Below are 20998 nucleotides of genomic sequence, written 5' to 3'. Positions count from 1 at the left end.
ACAGACAGCGTGGTGAAGAAGGCGCAGCAGCGCCTCTTCAACCTCAGGAGGCTGAAAAAATGTGGCTTGTCACCGAAAACACTCACAAACTTTTACAAATGCACAATCGAGAGCATCCTGTCAGACTGTATCACCGCTTGGTACGGCAACTGCTCCGCCCACAACCGTAAAGCTCTCCAGAGGGTAGTGAGGTCTGCACAACGCATCACTGGGGGCAAACTACCTGCCCTCGCTAATCCATATATTTATATGTACATATTCTTATTAATTCCTTTACACTTGTGTGTATAAGGTAGTTGTTGTGAAATTGTTAGATTACTTGTTAGATATTACTGCACGGTCAGAACTAGAAGCACAAGCATTTCGCTACACTCGCATTAACATCTGATAACTATGTGTATGTGACCAATAACATTTGATTTGATCTCAAGAACCTGTGCTATTCTGTCTGAAAATGAACAGAATGTACAGATTATTTTTAAGGCTCAAAAATGTATCCTCAGAATGCTTCTATTCTTCTTTGCACCAAATATCGGACATTTTGGAGTGGTGTAGGAGCAATTTCATGTTGGGCGGCATGTAGCCTATCGGTTAGAGCGTTGGGCCACTAACCGAAAGGTTGCTAGTTGGAATCCCCCAAGCCGACAAGGTGAAAAATCTGTTGATGTGCCCTTAAGCAAGGCACTTAATCCGAATTGCTCGCATTTGATTATGGCTGACCCTAGCTTTGATCGCTCTCCGAGGTTGTCTCGGGGAGTTGGCATATGCAAAAAACATTTCCAATGAAATAGGACAAACATAAGCAGTCACAGAATGATTATATTACATCCATTATTGTTGAATACTACAGCCAGCTTAACTGATCACATTCTTTATCATACCTCAATTCCTCTCTATGTTGTCCTTGTTTTTTTAATCTTGTTTTCCCTGTGTGCTGAATTTTCCGTGCCTGCAATGGTCTCTTTCTCACGATAGTTGTTCAGCCTTGCATACTGAATTGTACCTGTGAAAGTGGAAGGCAGGAAACAGAGGCAGGGCAAAGTGAACAGAGACCAAACAACCTTGTGTGTCTGGAGGAACCATGAACATGTTTCCCTCAGGGCTGCGAAACAAACACAGAGAACTGTTTCTCTCAGAGGAGACAGAGCAGCATCGCAAATAATCAAAAAGGTTAGCAGTAGCAGTCAGAGACGCGTATGATTTCCCTCTGGTCTTCTCGTTTAACACCTCTGTGTCTACAGATGTTTTTTGGAGAAGGTTTTAGAAAGTGAAGTGTGGGAGACGTCCTATTAGAGCAGCCAGCCACTAATTGCAGACAGAGGTTGAGGCAACTTTTATTTTCTGCAGCAGCACAAATCTGAGTGCAGATGAAGTGTGCCCCACAGTATAGTGTAACTGACGATTACGCTGAAGAAGTACAGACTGAACTGAACACAAGCCCCCTGAGCACCTTCCACACTGTTATAGAATGCTAATACTATTCTAGACAGAAGTAAAATCTGAAACAGTACAAATCTCAGTGCTGGGGCCCGCCCGGCTAGACAGGATTGGGGACTTGGAAGTGAACTTGTTTTTTTCAGTTCCTCAGCTGACCTTTTTCTCCATTCACTCACTAAAACTGGTTGGTGTACCAACTCTCTGTTGACACCTCCCAGACAGAAATCCCCTTTCTGACAGGCCGACACTCAAACCAATCACAGACTATCATATGTGCATGTTGGTACATGTGTCCGTGGGAGGATGAATGACAAACACACAAGCATTCTTGACATTTTGTTTGTGTTAATGCTCCTGTGACATTCATGACATTTCAGCTCACATGTACACACACACATGTACACACACACACACACACACACACACACACACACACACACACACACACACACACACACACACACACACACACACACACAAATGCTTCTAAACCCTTGTGCAGAGCCTGTACACTGAGATCAGATGGAAAGAGAGTTCTTGGCTTCTGTCAGCCAGGGCTGTGGTGAGGCTTAGAAACCTTTCTCGGTTAATAAACTCGCCCTTTCCCAGGTAATGACCTGTCTCTGTCTGTCTACATGGTGCACTGTGATCCCTTAACCTTTCATCAGAAAGACACACTCCTCTCCTCCTTCCCTCTCTCCTCCATCCATCACACTTCAGGCACATCCGCGCTTTGTGTCAGTGCCCTTTTTACTTTTCCTAGGCCATTTTTTATTGTTCAGTGTTGTCTACAGTCCTGTTTTTGTTGTTTATCTTTGCTGTAGGAAACCACTGCAGTATGTGAACATGGGCCTGAAATATTTATCAGCACTGCAGTCTAAGTGTCCATTTACTGTAGTCACATGGTTTATCAAGGTGATGTGTGACAGGGTCTGTCTGACAGTGAAACATTGTCAACATTCTCTTCCTGATGTATCTAAAGTTGATTTAAACAGAGCCTCCACGAGTCCCAGTGTCTGCTAGAGCCAGCCCACTGATCTCAGCATGCACTGGAAATGCAGACTGGGTTACACTACCTTTGATGCAGGGAAACATTTAAAGTGTTCCTTCAATTACTGAAAATGACATCAAATTCAAGGGGATTTGCGAAACAGAGGACAGTGGACGAACGGCTTGTACATAAATATCACACTATGGTATAATCCCATTTGAGTAAAGAAAGGCTAAATATTCATTCATGCTGAGCACTTTACATAAGTATGCATAGCACAATATGTAACCACGCCAACATAAGGGCATCAGTCTGTTACCAAGACAACAGCTCTGGATAACCAATTTGCGCAAGGAGGACGCAATGGCTTGATGTGAGGGGAAAAAGCCTCTTTGTTATTCAAAATGGATCTGTTCCAATGTGAAATTAATGTGATATCAATTGAAAACGGATTAGACCTATTGTGATGTGTTGTACATTTGCCAACATTGCAGAACCTGCAACACCTGTATGCATTTAGCCAGGGATGGATGAACTAGCCTACTAGCCTAGTTTTGACTGAATCTATGTTGTACATGATAACCCCTGTTTTGTAAGTTTTGTCTTCCTGTTGACTGTGGCTACAGTATTTGTAATTTATGACAAAAAATAACCATGTTTGTTAGAAATGTAGGTCATTCAGGGCCTCCCGAGTGGTGCAGTGGTCTAAGGCACTGCATCGCAGTGATGCGGCGTCACTACAGCCTGGGGTTCGATCCCAGGCTGTGTCATTAGGGAGTCACACAATTGGCCCAGTGTCGTCCAGGTTAGGGGAAGGTTTGGCCGGGGGGTTTTACTTGTCTCATCGCGCTCTAGCGACTCCTTGTGGCAGGGCCGGGCGCTTGCAGACTGACCGCGTGGTCAGTTGAACGGTGTTTCCTTCCGACACATTGGTGCAGCTGGCTTCCAGGTTAAGCGACCAGGTGTTAAGAAGCGTGGTTTGGCAGGTCATGTTTTGGAGGACGCATGACTCGACCTTCCCATTGGGGAGTTACAGCGATGAGACAAGATCGGAATCACCAAATTGGGGAGCAAAGGGGGTAAAAATGACAACAAAAGAGATATGTTGGTCAGTGTATAGCGCTGTCTGTGTTTGAAATATGGGTTTAATTGTGGTCCGCCACAGAAGTTGTTTGTCTGACCAGTTTTCTGTACGTTTTCCCAAAGGGTTTATGCCATTTCTCAGTCGCAGATATTACCCTCTGACTTTAAGTGTAGCTGTTTCTCCATGTCCTATAGCCTAGATCTCTATATCAGCAACATTTGTGTTATGTCTGATACATCATCATGTTTATTTGATGTTTACAACTGAAATCTTGCACATTCTCAGCAATAAAAGGAAATTGGGTGAGAAACTGCACTAGGCTTCATTTTGAGAGAGCATGCTTTTCTTTATAGCATTTTTTCTTTGTAAAGTTGTTGGCATCATTTTAAAGAGGTGTGATATTTTGCGTCTCAACCCTGGCAATGAGTCAACCCCCTGATGAAAGCATTTCCCATTGATTCGTCTTAGCTGGTGTCACACTCAAATAAGGTCCTACCGGAAACACATGCTGCTCTCAGCCCTTCACATCAGCAGCAGGACCAATCCTTCCTTTGTGTGATTGCTTGATTCCCATTTCACATCGATTTGATCCATTTCTCCATGATATCTTAATGCTGCATGAGAAGAGGCACAACGTTCCCTGATTCTTAGCGGTCTGCATTGTGAGAGGGATATTTGTGTGTGTGACTGTTTGTGATTGTGACTCATGAAGCTGTTGGCTGTCATTGACAGAGACAGGTGGAGAAAAGGTGACTAATGGATTGCTAGGAGAAAAGGGAAGTGTGAAGACAGAGCAGAGCTGATACACTTCCATTTCCTGTTGTGCATCTCTCAGTAAGATAATACAACAGTAATGCAATGGACGGGAGAGAATTACCTTGAAATGTCAGCTTCCTTCTGTCTCAGTGAAGCACTCTGAAGTAATAACATAAGCAACAATATACATGTATATACTGTCTAGGATGTATTAAATAACGTGGTTGTCACTCAAGCTGCAGTTCTGTGTGTAGGCTGGCTAGTTTGTCCTCTGAACCTTACCTCTGTCTGTCTGTCTGTCTGTCTGTCTGGCTGTCTCTGTTCACAGTGGCCCTGCAGCTACCGGAGGGACTGCAGATGTTTGCCTGTGTCATCGCTGACATCATCGAGAGGTAGGTACAGCATACAAACACTCACCACTCACTAATGTTTTTAATAGGTGGCAAGTGTGACTCATGCTCGTTTTAAAATAAAACAGATTCTATCTATTTGTTGTTAGCTAAAAACATTGATGTTTCTCCCTGAAACGGATCCCCTTGACTTTGCTGTGTTAAAGTTTTGGTGGCTTTAGAAGGTGCTTGAGTGAGGGAGCAGTCGTCGTCCTTGACGTTGAGTTGACGTTGAGCCGGCATGGCCTTTCTAGTCATTAAGCCAACCACTGTTATCATAATTCCCTGCCTGCCGCAGCCAGCTCATATCTGGTCTTTAGCAGAAAATTACACACGATTGCGTCCACGGACCGAGCGGCTATCAACGCTTCACTCGATCACGTTTGGAGGAGGGGACAGCCATTATTCTTGTTAATTACATCTTGTTACAGGCTGCATAGACCCCTATTGCACACAAACAGTCCATCACACAGACACACTCGTACAAACTGATGCAGGAGTCCAAACCTTCCCACGGTTTGGAGTGCCTCGGCATCAGTCTTTTTAGTCATTTGTCTTGTATACACTGAGCTTTGGCCTACGCCGTGCCAAAAACAAGTTTGTGCAACATTGATAAATTGGTTGAAAAAAGGTAGTAATCCCAAAGAAAAACACTTGAGTTTAGACCTAAAATATGCATTTGAAGTGTTGAAAGAGGAGCTCTGTGTGTTTAAGGGCTTTCTTGACTTCTGTGGTTGTTTCCTTCATCTTCTCATTTCACCCCTCTCTGCCTCTCTCTCTCTCTGCTGTGACGACTGTAAGGGTTATCTAAAAGAAGATGGCTGCATCACTCCACATCCAAAGTGGATTCCTTTCCTATGTGTGTGTTCGATACTAATGAGGTTAGTTGATGGACGTAAAGGATAGTGAGCTTGGGAAGGGAAGCTTCCACATGGTTATCAATCAGAGCCCGTATTTGATTTCAGATTGGAAACGTAGTTCATGGTGTCCTCGTATGAGGACATGCCTGTCATACCACAGATATGGACTGTTGAGAAACAGGAACTGCAGTGGGCTGAAAGCTTTGACTTTCTCCCTCTCTTCCCTCAACTTTCCCCTCTTCTCCTCCTCGACCCAGCCCTCCGCTTTCCTTTTAACCCCTCTCCATCGCTCCACTAGTGCCACGCCTCCCTCATTCCCTCTAATCTCTCCATCACTCCCTGTACGGCCACCCCTCAGAGAGAGAGGAGGAGATAGTGGCCCTGCCTTATCAGCAGCACTGCTATCAGCAGGAGACCTGTCTCTCATATCTGGGCTTAAACCAACACTGTATACGCTGTGTTCATCCCAGAGTCCTCTAACTAAAGCCACCTCATCACCTCAGCCCATCTCAGCCCATTTCAGCTAATGAGAGCAATTAACGGCAGATGATTGCTTTCCTCACGTCCTCACCTCCCTCACACCTCTCCTCCCCCTTCTCTCCTGCATGTCTCACCCTCTCACCCCATCCAGATCCTGCAGATTATATACAGAGCAGTTTCCTCTGTCATCAGTTGCTGTTGTTTGTGTTTCTTCTCTTCTCTGTATAAATAAATACATCGGCAACCTCATTTGACACCCAGGTCACAATAGTTCACTGTGTTCCAATGATCAGGCCAAGTGTTACATGAAGTCAGTACATCTAGGGAATGGACATGACCCATGAATAGGGGATCTAGCTACAGAGGGATTGTTGGATAGTTGGTGTCCCTGGTCACCATGCTGTATCTGACCTCTACTCACCCTTCCCGTTCTGTGGGGTCAGCAGAGGTTTCTGTCAGATGTGGATGTTTAGTGACTAGTAAGGGCCTGGCTCCATCCTGATCGTGGATTTCAGGAAACAGCAGAGGGAGCACCCCCCCATCCACATCGAAGGGACAGCAGTGGAGAAGGTGGAAAGTTTAAAGTTCCTCGGCGTACACATCACGGACAAACTGAAATGGTCCACACACACAGACAGTGTGGTGAAAAAGGTGCAACAGCGCCTCTTCAACCTCAGGAGGCTGAAGAAATTTGGCTTGTCACCCAAAACCCTGACAAACTTTTACAGATGCACAATCGAGAGCATCCTGTCGGGCTGTATCACAGCCTGGTACGGCAACTGCACCGCCCACAACTGTAAGGCTCTCCAGAGGGTGGTGCAGTCTGCACACCGCATCACCGGGGGCAAACTACCTGTCCTCCAGGACACCTACAGCACCCGATGTCACAGGAAGGCCAAAAAGATCATCAAGGACAACAACCACCCGAGCCACTGCCTGTTCACCCCGCTACCATCCAGAAGGCGAGGTCAGTACAGGTGCATCAAAGCTGGAACCGAGAGACTGAAAAACAGCTTCTATCTCAAGACCATCAGACTGTTAAACAGCCGTCACTAACTCAGAGAGGCTGCTGCCTACATTGAGACCCAATCACTGGCTACTTTTTAATAAATGGATCACTAGTCACTTTAAACAATGCCACTTTAAATAATGTTTACTTAACTTACATTACTCATATCATATGTATATACTGTATTTTATACCATTTATTGCACCTTGCCTGTGCCGCTTGGCCATCGCTCATCCATATATTTATATATATCTCATTCACCCCTTTAGATTTGTGTGTATTAGGTAGTTGTTGGGGAATTGTTAGATTACGTGTTAGATATTACTGCACTGTCGGAACTAGAAGCACAAGCATTTCGCTACACTCGCATTAACATCTGCTAAACATGTGTATGTAACAATACGATTTGATTTGATTTGATATGGTCGTCAGTCAGTGTGGTGTGGGGACTGGGGCGTGGCCATGGCTTTATAGCTGTCCATATCAGTGTAGGGATGAAGGGGCTAAGCTGCCCCGTGGGTAAGGAGGGTGGGATGGACAGCTATAAAGCCTAATGAGAGCAAGCTGCTCTGAATTCTAGCCCATGCAATCAGTTAATACACATCAACTATGAGAGTGAACACGCTCGCAGGCGCTCACACACACACACACACACACACACACACACACACACACACACACACACACACACACACACACACTCTCACGCACACACACAGACAAAAACACAGGCACTAGGTAGAGACTGACACCTCCAGGATATAGATTCAGCTCAGTGCTCACATACAGCCAGAGAGAACGCCTACACAAGGGGACAGAGGTGCTCATGAAATAAGCAATGTACATGTATGGACACACACTGAAACAAAGACAGTAGTAGGCTTGTATAAGCTGCTCTCATTTTCAACAGTACAGTATATGTCTGTACAGCCACACTATGGAGGATTGGCTCATACTAAGAATATGTGGCTATCTGTTCCACACAGGCACCTGTAAGCATACTCTCTCCCACAGAGAAGTAGAGAGGCTGCACCACGCTTCCACTGAACATTTAGAATGTCTCCCACAAGCAGGCCTGCTTCTGGTCTTTAAAGAGGCTTTGATAGGCCCACAAAGAACTTAGTAAACCATGTAAAGGTCTGCTGTAATGGCTCCAGTTGAATAGGCATGCTCTGACTTCACACTGTATCCTCTGCTTCCCTGTAATACAGCTACACACTGGTTGCATCCCAAATGACACCCTATTCCCTAAATAGTGCACTATTGACCAGGGCACTACTTTTGACCAGGGCCCCATAGGGCTCTATCTAGGGAATAGGGTGCCATTTGGTGCAGCGTCTCTCTTGATAACTGCCAAAGCCATTCAAAGAAACTTAAGGCATAACTCAACTTGCATAACAAGTAAACAGACAGATAAGAACACAAGCGAGGAAAAAGTGATCAGAACAACAGAAAGAATCCCTAACTTGGACAGGCGGGCGGCGGGCGATGGTGTGTGTTGTCATCCCGCCATATGTTTCATTGCCTTTGATGCCAGGCCATCTGTCTTCACCGCAGCCTTGAATGATACTTTGATGAACTTCCTTTAATATTTACTGTGTTGCTCCGGGAGTGGAGAGCCAGGGCTTGTGTTGTCGTCATCCATGGCCTAATCCTGGAGACTGGGGAGGAGAGAGAAGTAGAGAGGGAGGGGGGCGGCAGTAACATTTAATGTCCTCTGTCACCTGCTCTCTGGCACGGAAAAGATGGGCCTCCTCCACACAGAGAGATATTGACTTGTGGCATAACTAGGATCTTGTACTTGGGGGTGAAGGTACATGACATGAGAGCATTATGAAACAGAGGGCCCTATTCAATGACTCATACACTCACGCAGTTCACAGTATGAAACAAAGAGGAAGTCATTTGTATATTTTGGCTTTTCAAACATAGATTTGTCACTGTGCCGGCCCTGGAGAATGTTATTTATGATTGACTGGCCCTTTGTTATAAATGTAGTGGTTAGATATTCTGGCTATTTTCATGTCAGCACGCCACTTAGATCAACAGCCTCACCAGTTGAATGCCATGTCAGATGAAACACAGGCCGTGATTGACCTGCCACTGTGTCCATGGCAGCAGAGTGAATGAAATGGGAGTTTAGAGCCTTATTTCTCTTTCTCTCACATTCACACTCACACAGAGAGCCCGACCCCCTGCTGTCTCAGACCTTTCTGGTCACTCCATCATTTCTCTGGACCCCATCCTGGGGCTTCATCAGCCAGAACCTGATCAATTTCAAACACTTTTATTCATTTTAGTCTGCAGTAGCGTATGTGTGAGCAGCAGGAGAAGCCTCAGCCCACAGCCTTCCATGGTAAATGTCAGCCCTGCCTCTATAGATGAAGACTGGCAAGAGCCTCCCTGTCCTCGTCTCATCACTCGCCCCCCAGCCTCTCCGTTCCTCCCACAGCACAGCTGAGCAGTAGGTAGCGGGAGCCTGGGTGTGACAGTGGGTGTCTCGGCCTTCTGTCCCCACCAATTACATAAGAAGCTCCCACTGGGTGTAGAGAGCAGCAGGGCCCCCATTGTGTGTACACACACACACACACACACACACACACACACACACACACACACACACACACACACACACACACACACACACAGACACACAGAGACAGGGCATCTCTCTGACTAATGAGCTCTCCTGCTTCGGTCTAAGGGCCCTGAGCAGAGACAGGCAGACACAAACATCCGGACACAACTGGACCAGGCAGCTATAGTATGCCCGGCCCACTCCCATCCCCACGACCAGATAAGTTTTCAGTGCTATTTCAGGTTTAGTGAGAAGTCTCTGAGTGCAGCCTGCTGCAGGAAGTCACAGGTGGAAAAGATCCCCCCACACCTGTATCCCATATCCCAGCCATCACAACCCTGGAGGACCACAAACTATAGACCACTCTGTTATATTGGCCAACTTAAATCACCACTCTGACTGGAGGATGGCGGATAGCTGCTGGTGATATACTGGCTCTCATATAATGCCTTGGCAGATAACACCTGGGAAATTGCTTGACCTGTCTTGAAAATACAATCGATGCACTCCAGAGATTAAGCATCATATAGACTTTGTTGTCGTCCCTCCCGGCTGTCTGTATGTCCAGGGGGACAACTCCATGGGGAGTTGATGGGCTTTATAGAGAGACTGAAAGGCTGACGGTCTGCCCTTTCTCTCCATCACACTGCCTGGGTACATCCCAAATGGTAACCTATACCCTATAGTGCACGACTTGTTTTCAGAGCCCTATGGAACTTGATCATATGTAGTGCACTATAATGGGAATAGGGTGTCATTTGGGATCGGCACCTAAATGAAATATGAGCGAGTGAGCAGATGACGACAGAACTCCACAGTAGCTAATTACACTGGGAGACGGAGGGAGCGGAGCAGGGAACTCATCAGTGTGCTGTTTTTGAGGGAATCTTGGTTATTTATGAAGTAATGAAATAAACATATTCCCCTGTTCTTTCGTCTGACCGTCCGCCCGACCGCCCGTCTGTTTGTCTGTCTGTCTGTCTGCCCAGCGTTGTGTGTGTGAGATACGGAGTGTCCAGTGCTCTGCTCGGGAAACTCAAGGTTTCAGCCAACTCTCCACTCTCTCCTATTTCACTCCTGTATCACTAACTCAGACCAGGCAAAATCATTTAGGACCAACCGTACATTCCAGCCCCACCGCATGCAGACATTATTGAACACAGAGAGCGATATATTACCTGCAATTTCAAAGGGGAACATGAATATGTGTGGACATATGCTCATGCACATTTAAAATGAGTTTTGGGCTTTTGAGATGTTATTTTGGAGTGAATGCAGGCAGTTGACAGCCAGTTTAATGTGAGCAAAATGGAAATGGGTCAATGGCTAATTCTGTATTTGAATAATAGAAAACTAGAGTTCCAGGTATGTTCTAATACCATTGGTTAGAAATGGACTGCAACAATGTTCATATTTCTGAACCTTAATACTGTACACTGACTGACCAGGTGAATCCAGGTGAAAGCTGTGATCCCTTATTGATGTCACTTGTTAAATCCACTTCAATCAGTGTAGATGAAGGGGAGGAGACAGGCTAAATAAGGATTTTTAAGCCATGTGACATTTGAGACATGGATTGTGTATGTGTGCCATTGAGGGTGAATGGGCAAGACAAAAGTTTGAAGTGCCTTTGAACGGGGTATGTTTTGTACACTCAGTGTGTATCTGAACTGAATGTGAAAATACAGATTCTTGTGAACAGAGATCAGTAGTATCCACGTATAAAGCGGAGAGGCGATTGTAGGACCTAATGAGCCGTTTGTAACATGGCTTCCTGCTTTGTAAAGGTTAGCTACACATCTGCCTTGTGCTCCCTCTGAAGGAGAGAGTGTGAAGGAGGAGGGGAGGGCAAAGATGAAGGGATGACCTTATGGGATGAGGGAGCAAAATAATGTAATGTCTAACAGGGGAGGATAGAGAAGAGTAGAATATTCTAGTAGAATGTCAGTAGGTCTAGAAAGCAGCACGGCGGTGGACTATGCCAAGGATTGAGAGAATGAGAAATGTTGAGAGGGGGAGGGAAGAGAGGAGGAGGAGGAGAGAAGCCAAAACAAGTTGTTGAAATTAAGAGCAGTTGTGGAAGAAGAGGAGGAGGAGGAGAGAAATTGTCATATGACTGGAGGGAACAGAGTGACAGATAGATAATAGAGGGAGGTTGTAGGAAGAGAGAGAGACAGAATATTACTATCACTACAGTGATAGATCTTTGTAACCATTTTGTCTCACTTGTACATAGCCCTTTTGGGCATGGGGATTTGGATTGCAGTTTGTGTGTGTTTGTTGCTGCAGATAGTGTATTTGCACATCCCAGTGAGAAAAGCACCATTTTTATAGCATGCCCTTTTTTTGTCTCCGAACTGATGATTTTAAAATAGCTGCGCTGTAAAAGGTTCATCCATACCAGTGTATAATGTAAAGAAACCTGGGGGACATGATTTATCCTATCTCTGGCTGAGCAGAGGGGTTAAAGCCTAGTGACTGACCTCAGATCAGATTCCATCAAACTGTATTCCCTCTGCAACACCACTAAAAGCCTTTAATGTCCCCTCAGCACTCCAAGGTCCCACTGTGCTGTCCACTGGTTCCTCCTTTTACGCCTTGTTCTGAGATCTGATAACCCAATTATATAATAGATGTCTGCATTTTTTTTTTAAAGCTCTCTATAGATGAGATTGAAGAATACTAGGGTTCTCCACTCCCAGCTCTGTACAACAATATTGGATTCCCATAACAGTTGCCATATCATTTTGTTTCGTTTTTTTATTGGATTCAAGCGCCTTTCAAAATGCAGTGCTACGGAGTTTAGAGGGTCTGTATGTTGATAAAGCTGTGGTCTTTTGCATAATGACCCGGTCCCGGGCTGTTTGAGAACCTGCCAGAACAAATAGATGAGATACGCTCACCGAACTAGACCCAGCAGTAATGATCTTGTTTTTGGTGGAGTTAAAGGATTATCTAATGGTGTTACTGAAAACATCTGTTTAAGCTTCATCCCATCTTCACTCCCTGCCTGCCTGCCTGCCTCCCTCCCTGCCTGCCTCCCTCCCCGCCTGCCTCCCTCCCCGCCTGCCTCCCTCCCCGCCTGCCTGCCTGCCTCCCCGCCTGCCTCCCTCCCCGCCTGCCTCCCCGCCTGCCTGCCTCCCTCCCCGCCTGCCTGCCTCCCTCCCCGCCTGCCTGCCTCCCTCCCTGCCTGCCTGCCTGACTCCCTCCCCGCCTGCTTGCCTGCCTGCCTGCCTCCCTCCCCGCCTGCCTGCCCGCCTCCCTGCCACCCATGTTACCACGTTACCAGTATATCTAATATACCCATTCACTCTCGATGATTACAATTAGTCTGTCATTTTCACCCGTGTTTTGTCTTCCAATTTTCCTGGTATAAGACGTGGGCGTGGGAGTCATAGTGTTTGTACGAGAACGCTAAATGGAAGAAAGCTTTGTCGAGCAAAACGCTCAGAGAGAAAGGCGGGAGAGGAAGAAGTAGAGCAACATTTAATCACCATCATCCAACACGGTGGCCCTGACAGATTTCTTTTTGGAGGGGGACTTTCTGTGTTCTGTGTGTGCAAAGCAGATGACTGATATCAGATTTATTAATATTACAAACCCCGGAGCAAACAGCTCATCTGCCTTATGCACTCAGCCAGCAGAGGCCTTCTCCTCCCTCCACCACCTCATTTACACCCCCTTCATCACACAACCTCCTTATCTGTGTTTTTACTCACTCCATTGCTCTTATATTGTTCTCCTCTCTCCCTCTCTCTATCAATTCAATTCAAGGGGCTTTATTGGCATGGGAAACATATGTTAACATTGCCAAAGCAAGTGAGGTAGATAATATACAAAAGTTAGATAAACAATAAAAACTAACAGTAAACATTACACTCACAGAAGTTTCAAAAGAATAAAGACATTACAAATGTCTATCATCTCTCTCTATCATCTCTCTCTATCATCTCTCTCTATCATCTCCCTCTATGATCTCCCTCTATCATCTCCCTCTATCATCTCCCTCTATCATCTCCCTCTATCATCTCTCTCTATCATCTCTCTCTATCATCTCTCTCTATCATCTCTCTATCATCTATCTCTATCATCTCCCTCTATCATCTCTCTCATCTATCTCTCTCATCTATCTCTATCATCTCTCTATCATCTATCTCTATCATCTCTCTATCATCTCCCTCTTTCATCTCTCTCATCTATCTCTATCATCTCTCTATCATCTCCCTCTATCATCTCCCTCTATCATCTCCCTCTAGCATCTCTCTATCATCTCTCTCTATCATCTCTCTCTATCATCTCTCTCTAGCATCTCCCTCTAGCATCTCTCTCTCATCTCCCTAGCATCTCCCTCTAGCATCTCCCTCTAGCATCTCTCTCTATCATCTCTATCATCTCTCTCTTGTCTCCCTCTGACACTGACTTTCATTTTTCTCAGTTTTCTCTCCCTCCATATTTGTGCCTTTCCTTTCTCTCTAACTTGATTCTTCTAAAGAGAAAATAATGAGGCTTTCTCTCCGCTGAGTTGCCCTGCTATTACCCAGGGAAGTGCCTCTTCCTCTCCTCCAATATCCTCCCTCCATCCCTGCTCACAGCTCTTGTCTGAAATGTAATGAAATAAAAGATGAACCATCACCAGGTGCAGGATATAAATATGTCACACCCGTAACCTGATTGTGTGTACGAGGAGAAGCTGAGTGATCTACATGATCGTAGTGTGTGTGTGTGTGGGGGGGTATTTCTACTGAATGTGACTGTGTTGTATGTTGTCTGGTCAGACGCTGCTGTCACACTTCCTCAGTGAAGTTGTCAGAGGGTGTCAGCACTTCCTGCGACCACCCTGCTTATCTGGCTGTCTACCTCTCCCCTGAGAACACTCTCCTGTCTCCACTGTTATAACACCCGCCTAGAATGGGCACCATAGACACATGGCTAGCTTCACATATTGCTACAGCTCACTAATGGACTGAAAGGCCTACTGGGTGACAGATTTTACTTTTACAATTTTGCCTTGACAGATCCTGTTGGCCATTGTCCAGCATGGCCCCCAACCAGCACCAAGGGGTTGAACTGGGTCACTTTCACAGAAATGATGGCATTGCATTCATCCCCTTGTCTGAAAAGAGTCACCCTGTAAAGCCAGATCTTATTCCACCTGATGTAAGAAAAAGTAGGCTATTGTTCAGGGTTTGAGACATTTAGGAATGGAATGGCCCTCTCAGTAAGTAAAACCCTGATAAAAGCCAAAACGTGTTGGTTCTACTTTTAGCAATAAATATGCTTTTTCTTATTGAATTCCATTGTCCTCCAAGTGTTGCTGAGTCTCCTCTCCTCTCAGTAAGCTCAGCAGACCAGGTCACTACTTCTTCCCTTCTTCCTCTGTTTCTCCCTCTCTCTGTTTCTCCTCCCTCTTCCTGCCTTGCACACGCATACACCCCCACCCCCACCCATACTTACAATCCCAGTCCCCGGGCTGGGGGGTGCACCGCGGCACACAGCTGGGAGTTTCAAATATTTTTGCTGTTCATAAATCACAGCGACAGCAATGGGCCCATATTAAAGACAAGCATAGGGATCACAGCATGCTATGTCTGCTGTGTCTGCTGTCTCAATGGCTCATTTGTTGGTAAATGTTTTGTTTCATATGACTGGACCCTTTTTTGAAGCCCGCTCACTGTGGTCTGTGTACAACTCCATTAGTCCATTCCCCTCGCAAACAACTACAGTTAGACGTATTGTAGAATGTTGGTGGAGTTTGATGTGACTTGAGGTACACGCCACACACACAGACAGCTGTTTGTATCGTCTGTCAAGTCAGGTTGGTGTTTTGATGTCTCTCCGTAGTAAACAGTCAGACTTGTGTTTGGTCTGTTGGCTACTAGTGTCTGAAACATCATGATTGAATGCACAACAAGTATGTCTTGAGGGGAGAAGTTCTTAACATATTTCAATGCTCATCCGCATCAAAACGCCATCCATCTCGAGCGCAACGCGACAGGATTCGTCGTAATAGAGGCTCAGTGACAACCCCAACGCCTGTCAGCACCTAATCAAACTAATTAAAGCAGCATGTTAGTTAAAGCGCAAACAATGAATTGTCATAAGGGAAGAAGTGTCATTGGTTGACAGGGAGAGGGTTTGTGTGGTGGTGCACTGATTCAGGACGATGGGGAAGTTTGTCAATCTGCGTCTGTCTGTCTATCTGTCTGCTGCGGTGCTGTTCCCAACCCGGAGAGAGAGAGAGCCCAAACCGACAGGCCCCTCTTTCTCCCATGCTGGGCTCTGATGAAATTCCTGTCGCAGTCAGGCAAGGATTTCATCTCCCGAGGACAGCGGGAAGTGGATGGATCTACTTTCATGCTACCCGCGTGATTCCCCTTGACAGTGGGAGAGAACGGTATCGATCCGCTATGTAAATAAAGCCCCCCGCTGATCTACAATGATACATTGTCACTGGTGATCCCTTAGTCAAGCTGTACAGTGAGTGTGTTTATGCATGCATACAAAGATGCTGGTCTGATTTGAGTTTATGCATCTGTCTGTGCAGTACATAACCACAACTCTCCAATCACCTAGCTATGACCTCTGTTCTAACTGTCTGCTAAAGAGGGCCCCTAATTAACAAGGAGTTCACAGGCTTCTTGTCATCTAAATGACATCTTAATGACATTTCACTTCTGATGTTTCAGCTCAAGAGCCAGAGATGGTAACTACAGCTGATATGCCCAGGAAATGGAGACGAGAGGGAGAGATGTGTTATCCCGGCCAATCGTTCATAAGTCCCGTGTGAGATGGGGCTTGCGGGTTGTGTGAGATGGGGCTTGCGGGTTGTGTGAGATGGGGCTTGCGGGTTGTGTGAGATGGGGCTTGAGGGTTGTGTGAGATGGGGCTTGAGGGTTGTGTGAGATGGGGCTTGAGGGTTGTGTGAGATGGGGCTTGAGGGGTGGGTTGTTGTAAACACTGATAGTCGTCATTCTCTCTTTCTCTCTCTACCTTTTCTTGTCCCTCCCTCAATGTTTCTCTTTCTTTTTCTTTCTCTCTCTCCCCCATCTCTCTCTCTCTTTCCTCCTTTCTCTCCCTCGTTCAGCCCTTCTCCAGGGGAACAGGGGGATTGTGCTCCTCTTTGCTCTGTACTTACTCTCCCGGTCTCAGGTAGCATCACATCTCTCATTGGGGCCTCAGCTCTGTAATCAGATTCACTGCATTTATTACCCAGGTATTTCAGTGTATTCACGCAGTGGAGATAATGAGATGTGTAGCACCAATAAGATGGCATAATAATGTTATTTCTTGCAGATGGATGCTTGATTAGATACAGTAATATTCTGCAGTGCTGTCATTTGAATTGTAGATATTGCAGTATGCTGCTGTGGTGGGTAGACTGCTGCTGTGGTGGGTAGACTGCTGCTGTGGTGGGTAGACTGCTGCTGTGGTGGGTAGACTGCTGCTGTGGTGGGTAGACTGCTGCTGTGGTGGGCAGACTGCAGGGCATCTCTCTTCAGCATTCTTGTGGGATAGCCCTATATATTTTTTAGCTGGGAGACATACATTTATGCGGCTCTAACAATGTCATTAGTATGCTTTAAAAGAACAGCTGTCGTGAGATTTAAGGAAGCCTATTGTTCAGAGACAGCTACTAACACTTAGTGTCATAGTCTCCCATTATCCTGATCCCTCGATTGCGCAGCTCTCTCTCTGTCACACACACAACACACACTGAATCAAGACCTTGACGAGAGAAAGGATAAGCGAATCATATCTTGGAAGGACAATATTGATTTACTGGATGAGTTCCCTTCATCCGTGTGGCTGTGTTTTACTAGGCTCAGGTGGACTGTAGTGTCCTTCACAGCAGAGCAGCCATTAGAGGAAGAGAGAGAGGGAAATGGAGAAGAGAACAAATATAAAGAGAGTCCATGCCCCTCTGGAGGGTGAAGGTAGTCGAGCACTGAGAGATTGAGGAGAGGGACAGGGATTCAGAGAAAGATAGATATAAAAAGAGAGGGGGAATTAGAGAAGGAGATGGGTGTAAACAGAGAGACGAGAAAGTTCAAAGTTCTCTATCTCTTATTAAACTGAAGGTTGAAGGTACAATGAACACCAGTGAAAGAGAAAATTAAAACAGGGAGAGAGGGAGGACATGGCATCTGTAGCCTGTGTCCAGTATCTAATAGTTTGCGGACTGGGCAGCAGTAGACAGCCAGCTGTTGTTAGTCAGACTGGGTTGGTGGGTAGGCTACACTGTCTGATGCAGTCTCCTGTTTTCACCTTTATTCTCACTTTTAATACTACCTATACTGGCTAGCCTAAATATGTCAAAACACTGTCAGTAAACCACAACACCCCCCTCTCCTCATCTCCAGTTCTCTCTTTCCAAACTCTGTACTTTATCCATTCACACCTCTCTCCCAGTTTTCTGCATTCACTCCTTTTATTCAGTGTTTAGGAGTTTTACTTTGCATTTTAATCCCCCGGAAGGGATGATGAAATGCAGAATGAATTAATTTGCTGCTTTTAATATATTCAAGCAAAAGAAAAAGTAAAAACTGGTTTAGCTCTGTGGCTTTCTCCTTAGAACAGACCTTCTGTAGTAGGTGTATGTAATGTGGAGTTGGGGATAGGGAAGTTGAAAGTATGTTTATGCTAAGACCACAGATTGACAGATCATCTGTAATTGACCCTGCCTCTGCAGTTTCCATCCAGATGTGCTATAAATCCATACTTGGGCCAGTACCCTATTACCCCGTCCCCCTCCCCCTTATTTGTCCTTACTTACCCCTACCCACCACTAAGCCTCTATTCAAACTGACACTCTAATATATCTCATCTGTTGATGCAGACTGACTGACTGATTGCTGCTCTGTTCAATGATGATTGACTCCTGTTCAGGGATGCTCTATAGGCCCTATTGATGTTTGGCATGTCAAACAGAAAGAGATGGGAAAGCAATATCTGAGTGGTATGAGTCGCTCCTAGTCCCTCTACTTGACTTGTCCCAGCCAGTAAGTACATGGTAACATGCTGAGACTGGGGATTGATCTACTTAATGACTTGTCATAGTCAGAGACCGCCAGTACATGGTGAGACTGGGGATTGATCTACTTAATGACTTGTCCGAGACAGCCAGTACATGGTAACATGCTGAGACTGGGGATGGATCTACTTAATGACTTGTCCTAGTCAGAGACAGCCAGTACATGGTAACATGCTGGGACAGAGGATTGATATACTTAATGACTTGTCCTAGTCAGAGACAGTTAGTACATGGTAACATGCTGAGACTGGGGATTGATCCCGCTGACCCTATCATGATGCTCGGAGCCGGGTGGGGTATCGTTCGCCATGGTAACCATCGGGAGAGGGGGAGGTCAGTGGGGCTAATAGACTGAGCTGTGTGTGTTTGTTGAATGACAGGGACAGTTCAGTTTGTGCTCATGTACGGTCAGAGGAGTGGTTTTTATCATGGTGTGTGTGTGTGTCTGTCCCAGGTTCACAGAGGCAGACACCATTGTGATGGGTGATGTGACGTACGGAGCCTGCTGCGTGGACGACTTCACGGCTCGGGCCCTGGGGGCAGACTTCATGGTGCACTACGGCCACAGCTGCCTCAGTGAGTCACACACACACACACACACACACGCAGACTCAGACTCACACGACTCACAGACACAAGGCATCTACTCATTAGTAATTCCATCCCTAAAGCATATGCAAACATAAATGCACACACACCAGGGTTTCCGTTTGCCGGCTTTTGCCCCCCCCCCCCCAAAAATGAAAAGCTGTTAAATGACCTGGGGGAAAAAACACCATTGCTTAATAATGCGTATTATTCATTGATGGAAATACATTTGACTGTCATGCTTATCAGTCTATAGGTTAATTAGCGGAATTAAATTGGCCTGTGTGTATTTTCATGAGTCATGTATCTTATTTATCCAACACAACTATCACAAACATGTTTTTATAAACCCATTCATTACACAAACATGTTTTTATAAACCCATTCATTACACAAACATGTTTTTATAAACCCATTCATTACACAAACATGTTTTTATAAACCCATTCATTACACAAACATGTTTTTATAAACCCATTCATTACACAACAAATGTTTTTTTTTCTTTTTTTTCTCCCTTTTTCTCCCCGATTTCGTGGTATCCAATTGGTAGTTACAGTCTTGTCCCATCGCTGCAACTCCCGTACGGACTTGGGAGAGGCGAAGGTCGAGAGCCATGCGTCCTCCAAAACACAACACAATCCAGCCACGGTGCACTGCTTCTTGACACAATGCCCGCTTAACCCGGAAGCCAGCCGCACCAATGTGTCGGAGGAAGCACCCGGCCCGCCACAGGAGTCGCTACAGCGCGATGGGACAAGAACATCCCTGTCGGCCAAACCCTCCCATAACCTGGATGACGCTGGGCCAATAGTGCGCCGCCCCATGGGTCTCCCGGTCGCGGCCGGCTGCGACAGAGCCTGGACTCAAACCAGGATCTCTAGTGGCACAGCTAACACTGCGGTGCAGTGCCTTAGACCACTGCCCCACTAGGGAGGCGCCCATTGCACAACAATTCTAAATGCAATTGCGTGTTAAAAACAGTTTTGTGCACTACTAAAAATATATACTATTTTGATTTCTCAACTGGAAATTGAATCGTGCCTCCCATTCACCAGTCAAGTGCAGAAAACAGGCTATCAACACTTCACCCACCACTTTACAATGTGAGCTGGAGGCAGTATGCATTTTGAAAACTTACTTCATTGTTTGAAACCTAAATGTTTATTTCATATTATGGAGGCATGTCTTACCCTGTTTCAAAGTAGCCTGTAGGCAAAATCCCACCATTGAAACATGGATGCAGTTCAAACCGTTTTTGTTTCTCAAAATAATTGTCCCGTAGTTAATCCTAAAATTCTGAATTCAAATGATAAAAAATAGGCCTATAACTTCCATTGCGCTTTCACGTTGAGGATTGGAGATTATTGGAAAGATTTATCAACTAGCTTCCTGTGAGGATCTATAGCTTTAATATATTACATTTGCAATGGATGGGGAAAAAACAACACTTTCCTTCATTTCCATGCAGCAGACCAGGTACTTACTTCTATGAGTGTTCAGGTAGGAGCGCGGGCTCCCTCAACATTATCAGGACAGAGAAACCAAAACCAGGCTTATTGCTCACATGGAGGACTCCAAACAATGAACAATGAAAAAATGGACAAATCTCGTAAATGATGCTTATGAAATAAACCAAAGCTTGTTTCTCACAAATGTAGCAGGTTGTGAACTCTCCAAATAAATGACTGTAATTAATACATGCATTAACAGAAATGTATGTAAACAATTTACGCAGATTAACGCAGATTTTTCTCAGGTTTTCGCCTGCCAAATCAGTTCTGTTATACTCACA

At 45.6% G+C, this 20998-nt stretch overlaps 1 pseudogene; it reads left to right on the top strand.

Annotated features, from left to right (window-relative positions):
- LOC120029238 overlaps window positions 1–20998 on the top strand; it is a 61405-nt pseudogene that overhangs the window by 9372 nt on the left and 31035 nt on the right.

The sequence above is a fragment of the Salvelinus namaycush genome, chromosome 34 (assembly GCF_016432855.1).
Source record: "Salvelinus namaycush isolate Seneca chromosome 34, SaNama_1.0, whole genome shotgun sequence".
Lineage (NCBI taxonomy): Eukaryota > Metazoa > Chordata > Actinopteri > Salmoniformes > Salmonidae > Salvelinus > Salvelinus namaycush.
This window is presented reverse-complemented; position numbering and strand designations above follow the sequence as displayed.